The 9,208-nt window shown below is 47.7% G+C and overlaps 1 long non-coding RNA gene across 1 annotated transcript; it reads right to left on the minus strand.

The window, feature by feature from the left end:
* Positions 1-3,419: 3,419 nt before the first annotated feature.
* On the minus strand, positions 3,420-4,475 carry LOC117730095. The gene is made up of 3 exons (XR_004609413.1): positions 4,361-4,475; positions 4,157-4,266; positions 3,420-3,537 (listed from the first exon to the last, which is right to left on the minus strand). It is a non-coding gene; the product is annotated as an uncharacterized LOC117730095 (long non-coding RNA).
* Between the last annotated feature and the right edge of the window lie 4,733 nt (positions 4,476-9,208).

Raw genomic sequence — 9,208 nt, forward strand, 5'->3', positions numbered from 1 at the left:
GACACATGTTGCAACGACAACTGTCGCAACGACGACACCTGCCCCCACGACGACACCTGTTGCAACGACGACACCTTCCCCCACGACAACACCAGCCCCCACAAAGACACCTGTCGCAATGACGACACCTGCCCCCACGACGACACCTGTTGCAACGACGACACCTGCCCCCACGACGACACCTGCCCCCACGACAACACCTGCCCCCACAACGACACCCGTTGCAACGACGACACCTTCCCCCACGACAACACCTTCCCCCACGACAACACCAGTCCCCACAACGACACCCGTTGCAACGACGACACCTGCAACGACGACACCTGCCCCCACGACAACACCAGCCCCCACGACACCTGTTGCAACGACGACACCTGCCCCCACGACGACACCAGCCCCCACGACACCTGTTGCAACGACAACACCTTCACCCACGACAACACCAGCCCCCACAACGACACCTGTTGCAAAGACGACACCTGTCCCCACGATGAAACCTGCCCCCACAACGACACCATTGCCCACGATGACGTCTGTTGAAACAACTTCACCATTGCCCACGACGACATCTGTTGCAACAACACCTGCCCCTACGACAACACCAGCCCCCACGACACCTGTTGCAACGACAACACCTTCCCCCACGACGACACCCGTTGAAACGACGACACCTGCCCCCACGACACCTGTTGCAACGACAACACCTTCCCCCACGACAACAGCAGCCCCCACAACGACACCTGCCCCCACAACGACACCATTGCCCACGACGACATCTGTTGCAACAACACCTGCCCCCACGACAACACCAGCCCCCATGACAACACCTGTTGTAACTACGACACCTGCACTAACGACGACACCTGTCCTCACGACGACACCTGTCGCAACGACGACACCTGTCCTCACGACAACACATGTTGCAACGACAACTGTCGCAACAACGACACCTGCTCCCACAACAACACCAGCCCCCACGAGAACACCTGTTGCAACGACAACACCCAATTGATCCTCTCGTTTCCCAATCTGAAACATAGGTAGCTGCACAAATCTCTACCTGTCTGACTGACATCTCTCAGTGGATGTACGCACACCACCTAAACAATTAACCCAGATAAGACTGAACTTCACTTCCTTCCAGGAAAAGGCTCTCCCACCCACTACCTGACTATTACCTTCAACAACTCAGTGTTGGCTCCAACACTGACTGCCAGGAACCTCGGTGTGATACTCGACAGTCAACTCTGCCTGACTGCCAACATTACCGCAACAACACGCTCCTGTAGGTAGCTACATGCTGCATGCTACATCCTACATGCTATACAACATCAGGAGAATACGACCTATTCTCACTCAGAAGGCGTCACAGGTTCTGGTCCAGGCTCTCGTGATCTCACAGCTAGACTACTGTAACTCCCTCCTGGCAGGTCTACCTGCTAATGCCATTCGACCGCTACAGCTCATCCAGAATGCAGCAGCTCGACTGGTCTTCAACCTCCCGAAATTTACCCACACTACTCCGCTACTCTATGCGAGCTTCACTGGTTACCGGTGGCCGCCCACATCCGCTTCAAAACATTGGTACTTGCTAAACTTCGAGCTAAACACTCAACAAAGTCACGAATGTTTGCTGTGCTGGCTCCTCAGTGGTGGAAGGAGCTCCCCATTGACATCAGGACAGCAGAAAGTCTCTACATCTTCCGTCGCAAACTAAAAACACATCTTTTTCGACTATACCTTGAATATGGAAGGTAGCGCCGTAGTAGCACTTTAGTAGCACTTAAATGTCTCTTACTGATAGCACTTTGTAGTTTAACTTTATTGAAGAAATTGTACTTGCTTGTTTCTTGTTGTTCTGAGTTTGGACTCATGGCTTAATGCACTTATTGTAAGTCGCTTTGGATAAAAGCGTCAGCTAAATGACATGTAATGTAATGTAATGTAATGTAACCCCAAAATGACCTGTTGCAACGACGACACCTGCCCCCACGACAACACCATCCCTCACGACGACACCTGCCCCTGTAAATTTCGTTGGAGATGTTAGCAATGGAATCATCATTGAACGTGTTGAAGAGGTATGTAAAACAGATGTTTTGTGAAGGCTTTTTAAGCAATACACACATGTTGGGTGAGGGAAATGACTTAAAGTCAAGTGGCTGTTCACATCAATTGTTTATTCATATCTGTAAAGAGTCTTTCGACAGTTTGAGCATAATACATCAAATGTTGTTGTACTCTAGTGTGTTGCGGTGATCTACAACCAATAGCTCAAAATGAGTATCTTGTTAGTAAAAGTATCTTGATTGCCCTCCAGGTGTTTAATCAAAAAGTTGTATTTATTTTTCAAAGACAGAGGTTTAGATTTTAGATTCAATCCCATCTTCTGCATCTTTGTCAAACTCCAGTCAACATGAGGATTTTTACTCCATAATCCCTGAAAGAATTGGATGTGCATTGAATGTGCAAAGTCGAATGGGAAGCTCAAACCAAGTAATCTGATCTGTCAAACGGTGTCCATATTTCCCATGCTCTGTAACTGGAGGAGCAGCTACCAGGAAACACTCTACCCTTTCACCATGAATAAGGAAACATCTCACATACAAAGTGTATGACGATTGAACCATGAAAAGGGGAAATTAATTGTCCATCAGATGTTGCTGATCAAAATGCACATGTTCGTTGAATATTAATATCTTTGCCTTGTATCATCAATATTAACTTAAGTGCATCTTCACCATAATATAAAAGCACTGCTTGTTTGTTGTGTGCTATAAAACAATGCCTTGAAATATTTCAGTCGAATCAAGGAAGTCTATCAGACATTCTGTGTGCAGGTTGATGAAATTAACACTAAAGTTAGCCCGGTATGTATCAGTCATTTCCTTCACAGCAAGGGTTTGCAGAATTTTTATTTGTATACATTTTGTTGGGCTTTACTTTCAGACTACATTAAATACTTTATGGTTTTGCTTTGTTGTAACACTAGATTTATGACAAGATTGGCATTCATGTTATGCCATTTAAAAAAATAATAATAAAAAAAGAGACATATCTATCCAAAGTGCTTCTTTGTATTTTTTAATAAATCCTTATTAAAGAAACCTGTTAAACATTTGATTTTAAAGCAAATATATATATATATATATATATATATATACACACACATACACACACACATCAATTGTCCAGATCTGCTTCAAAATGTGAAAATACAAGTATGTCAACTGAACATTTTTAATAAATTGCCATTCACTTTGTAAAACATTTCCTTATGTTCATATTTTACATTCATCTTTGAGCACCAGTCAGTTTCTGCTGGACCTCAATAATCCATCCACTTCATGAACTTGTCACCACATCTATGAAGCCACCCTCTCCTTCTGTGTGGAAACATGTAAAGCCAAGGGCTTCACGCAGGGCTCTGCTTAGCAGCGCCAACAGGTCTGCAGCCCCTGCTGCTCCTCTCGGCAGGAAGAGCTCGAGAGTGCAGGTGGAGGAGTGAGGGAGCCGCTCACCTGATATGCTAGGATCCTGGAAAATTAATACAAGGCGAGGTAAATATGACAATAAAATGTATTTCGAATCTTCTGTGAAATTCAACTACAAAATAATACTTACTGTTTTATTTTAAATGACATTGAATTGACATTATTGCTAATATCACAAAGAATATTTTATTTATAAAAAACTTAGCCCTGTTTAGTATGAAATACATCATAATAAAACAAAAATGTTGAGTATCCTGTAAACAATTTGAATTGGATGGAAAAATATCCACATCCACACACACTTTTTCCAACCTCCTGATTATTTTGCATTTGAAAATGTATTTGCCATCTTTGTAAAATTGTCAGAAACATAAATAGTGCTTTTATCAATAAACTATTTGTGGCAGTCAAGTTTTAAAAGTCCTGAGCATACACGGGAGTCTAGGTACATAAGTCAGTGGTGCATGACCCGGAGCTGCAACAACTTGCAGACTTTGTATTCTTCCTTCCGTTAGCTGTTAAACTGTAACCCCACCTCTCTGGACAGGGTCCTGTTAATATTGGACCAGGGAGTACAACAGGGAGGGCAGTACTGCATGTCATTCATCAGGTTGTAGTATATAGCAGTGTGACAATGGCTAGCTTGAGAGATGGATACCAACCTGGGAGTAAAAACATAGGGAGATCAATTTGGGGAAACCGAGGGGAGGCAGATGATCATCTCCAGTGATGAAGGCGAGCAGGTCTTCAAAGGACAGATCTGCCTTACCATCTGATTTTGCACATGGAAAATCTTTAGTGAAAACTCATAGTAAACCCTGACACACCTTTTCACTCCCATCTTTCATGCATCCCTCAGTTCTTACCGCGGACCAGCGTAAGGACCGTTTCCCAGTGTCCAGCTGTGGCCTCCTCGGTGGCCCTCAGCTGGCTGTCTGGACGGCTGTAGCAGATGGTGAAAAGCTGTTTGAACTCTTCCAGGGTCAGAGGCTGCTGCCGGGCGCTCGTCATCACAGGCACAAACTCCTCCCAGTTGGACACCTGCCCCCACGACAACACCAGCCCCCACGACACCTGTTGCAACGACGACACCTGCCCCCACGACGACACCAGCCCCCACGACACCTGTTGCAACGACAACACCTTCACCCACGACAACACCAGCCCCCACAACGACACCTGTTGCAAAGACGACACCTGTCCCCACGATGAAACCTGCCCCCACAACGACACCATTGCCCACGATGACGTCTGTTGAAACAACTTCACCATTGCCCACGACGACATCTGTTGCAACAACACCTGCCCCTACGACAACACCAGCCCCCACGACACCTGTTGCAACGACAACACCTTCCCCCACGACGACACTCGTTGAAACGACGACACCTGCCCCCACGACACCTGTTGCAACGACAACACCAGCCCCCACGACAACACCTGCCCCCACGACAACACCAGCCCCCACGACAACACCAGCGCCCACGACAACACCTGCCCCCACGACGACACCAGCGCCCACGACAACACCAGCGCCCACGACAACACCTGTTGCAACAACACCTGCCCCCACGACGACACCTGCCCCCACAACGACACCAGCGCCCACAACGACACCTGTCGCAACGACGACACCTGCCCCCACGACAACACCTACCCCCACGACAACACCAGCCCCCACGACAACACCAGCGCCCACGACAACACCTGCCCCCACGACGACACCAGCGCCCACGACAACACCTGTTGCAACGACGACACCTTAACTAACTACGACACCTGCCCCAACTACGACACATGTTGCAACGACAACTGTCGCAACGACGACACCTGCCCCCACGACGACACCTGTTGCAACGACGACACCTTCCCCCACGACAACACCAGCCCCCACAAAGACACCTGTCGCAATGACGACACCTGCCCCCACGACGACACCTGTTGCAACGACGACACCTGCCCCCACGACGACATCATTGCCCACGACGACATCTGTTGCAACAACACCTGCCACCACAACGACATCAGCGCCCACAACGACACCTGCACTAACTACGACACCTGCCCCAACTACGACACATGTTGCAACGACAACTATCGCAACGACGACACCTGCCCCCACGACAACACCAGCCCCCACGACAACACCTACCCCCACGACAACACCAGCCCCCACGACAACACCAGCGCCCACGACAACACCTGCCCCCACGACGACACCAGCGCCCACGACAACACCAGCGCCCACGACAACACCTGTTGCAACAACACCTGCCCCCACGACGACACCTGCCCCCACAACGACACCAGCGCCCACAACGACACCTGTCGCAACGACGACACCTGCCCCCACGACAACACCTACCCCCACGACAACACCAGCCCCCACGACAACACCAGCGCCCACGACAACACCTGCCCCCACGACGACACCAGCGCCCACGACAACACCTGTTGCAACGACGACACCTTAACTAACTACGACACCTGCCCCAACTACGACACATGTTGCAACGACAACTGTCGCAACGACGACACCTGCCCCCACGACGACACCTGTTGCAACGACGACACCTTCCCCCACGACAACACCAGCCCCCACAAAGACACCTGTCGCAATGACGACACCTGCCCCCACGACGACACCTGTTGCAACGACGACACCTGCCCCCACGACGACACCTGCCCCCACGACAACACCTGCCCCCACAACGACACCCGTTGCAACGACGACACCTTCCCCCACGACAACACCTTCCCCCACGACAACACCAGGCCCCACAACGACACCCGTTGCAACGACGACACCTGCAACGACGACACCTGCCCCCACGACAACACCAGCCCCCACGACACCTGTTGCAACGACGACACCTGCCCCCACGACGACACCAGCCCCCACGACACCTGTTGCAACGACAACACCTTCACCCACGACAACACCAGCCCCCACAACGACACCTGTTGCAAAGACGACACCTGTCCCCACGATGAAACCTGCCCCCACAACGACACCATTGCCCACGATGACGTCTGTTGAAACAACTTCACCATTGCCCACGACGACATCTGTTGCAACAACACCTGCCCCTACGACAACACCAGCCCCCACGACACCTGTTGCAACGACAACACCTTCCCCCACGACGACACCCGTTGAAACGACGACACCTGCCCCCACGACACCTGTTGCAACGACAACACCTTCCCCCACGACAACAGCAGCCCCCACAACGACACCTGCCCCCACAACGACACCATTGCCCACGACGACATCTGTTGCAACAACACCTGCCCCCACGACAACACCAGCCCCCATGACAACACCTGTTGTAACTACGACACCTGCACTAACGACGACACCTGTCCTCACGACGACACCTGTCGCAACGACGACACCTGTCCTCACGACAACACATGTTGCAACGACAACTGTCGCAACAACGACACCTGCTCCCACAACAACACCAGCCCCCACGAGAACACCTGTTGCAACGACAACACCCAATTGATCCTCTCGTTTCCCAATCTGAAACATAGGTAGCTGCACAAATCTCTACCTGTCTGACTGACATCTCTCAGTGGATGTACGCACACCACCTAAACAATTAACCCAGATAAGACTGAACTTCACTTCCTTCCAGGAAAAGGCTCTCCCACCCACTACCTGACTATTACCTTCAACAACTCAGTGTTGGCTCCAACACTGACTGCCAGGAACCTCGGTGTGATACTCGACAGTCAACTCTGCCTGACTGCCAACATTACCGCAACAACACGCTCCTGTAGGTAGCTACATGCTGCATGCTACATCCTACATGCTATACAACATCAGGAGAATACGACCTATTCTCACTCAGAAGGCGTCACAGGTTCTGGTCCAGGCTCTCGTGATCTCACAGCTAGACTACTGTAACTCCCTCCTGGCAGGTCTACCTGCTAATGCCATTCGACCGCTACAGCTCATCCAGAATGCAGCAGCTCGACTGGTCTTCAACCTCCCGAAATTTACCCACACTACTCCGCTACTCTATGCGAGCTTCACTGGTTACCGGTGGCCGCCCACATCCGCTTCAAAACATTGGTACTTGTTAAACTTCGAGCTAAACACTCAACAAAGTCACGAATGTTTGCTGTGCTGGCTCCTCAGTGGTGGAAGGAGCTCCCCATTGACATCAGGACAGCAGAAAGTCTCTACATCTTCCGTCGCAAACTAAAAACACATCTTTTTCGACTATACCTTGAATATGGAAGGTAGCGCCGTAGTAGCACTTTAGTAGCACTTAAATGTCTCTTACTGATAGCACTTTGTAGTTTAACTTTATTGAAGAAATTGTACTTGCTTGTTTCTTGTTGTTCTGAGTTTGGACTCATGGCTTAATGCACTTATTGTAAGTCGCTTTGGATAAAAGCGTCAGCTAAATGACATGTAATGTAATGTAATGTAATGTAACCCCAAAATGACCTGTTGCAACGACGACACCTGCCCCCACGACAACACCATCCCTCACGACGACACCTGCCCCTGTAAATTTCGTTGGAGATGTTAGCAATGGAATCATCATTGAACGTGTTGAAGAGGTATGTAAAACAGATGTTTTGTGAAGGCTTTTTAAGCAATACACACATGTTGGGTGAGGGAAATGACTTAAAGTCAAGTGGCTGTTCACATCAATTGTTTATTCATATCTGTAAAGAGTCTTTCGACAGTTTGAGCATAATACATCAAATGTTGTTGTACTCTAGTGTGTTGCGGTGATCTACAACCAATAGCTCAAAATGAGTATCTTGTTAGTAAAAGTATCTTGATTGCCCTCCAGGTGTTTAATCAAAAAGTTGTATTTATTTTTCAAAGACAGAGGTTTAGATTTTAGATTCAATCCCATCTTCTGCATCTTTGTCAAACTCCAGTCAACATGAGGATTTTTACTCCATAATCCCTGAAAGAATTGGATGTGCATTGAATGTGCAAAGTCGAATGGGAAGCTCAAACCAAGTAATCTGATCTGTCAAACGGTGTCCATATTTCCCATGCTCTGTAACTGGAGGAGCAGCTACCAGGAAACACTCTACCCTTTCACCATGAATAAGGAAACATCTCACATACAAAGTGTATGACGATTGAACCATGAAAAGGGGAAATTAATTGTCCATCAGATGTTGCTGATCAAAATGCACATGTTCGTTGAATATTAATATCTTTGCCTTGTATCATCAATATTAACTTAAGTGCATCTTCACCATAATATAAAAGCACTGCTTGTTCGTTGTGTGCTATAAAACAATGCCTTGAAATATTTCAGTCGAATCAAGGAAGTCTATCAGACATTCTGTGTGCAGGTTGATGAAATTAACACTAAAGTTAGCCCGGTATGTATCAGTCATTTCCTTCACAGCAAGGGTTTGCAGAATTTTTATTTGTATACATTTTGTTGGGCTTTACTTTCAGACTACATTAAATACTTTATGGTTTTGCTTTGTTGTAACACTAGATTTATGACAAGATTGGCATTCATGTTATGCCATTTAAAAAAATAATAATAAAAAAAGAGACATATCTATCCAAAGTGCTTCTTTGTATTTTTTAATAAATCCTTATTAAAGAAACCTGTTAAACATTTGATTTTAAAGCAAATATATATATATATATATATATATATATATATATATATATATATATATATATATATATATACACACACATACACACACAC

The sequence above is a fragment of the Cyclopterus lumpus genome, chromosome 4 (genome assembly GCF_009769545.1).
Source record: "Cyclopterus lumpus isolate fCycLum1 chromosome 4, fCycLum1.pri, whole genome shotgun sequence".
In the NCBI taxonomy this organism is placed as follows: domain Eukaryota; kingdom Metazoa; phylum Chordata; class Actinopteri; order Perciformes; family Cyclopteridae; genus Cyclopterus; species Cyclopterus lumpus.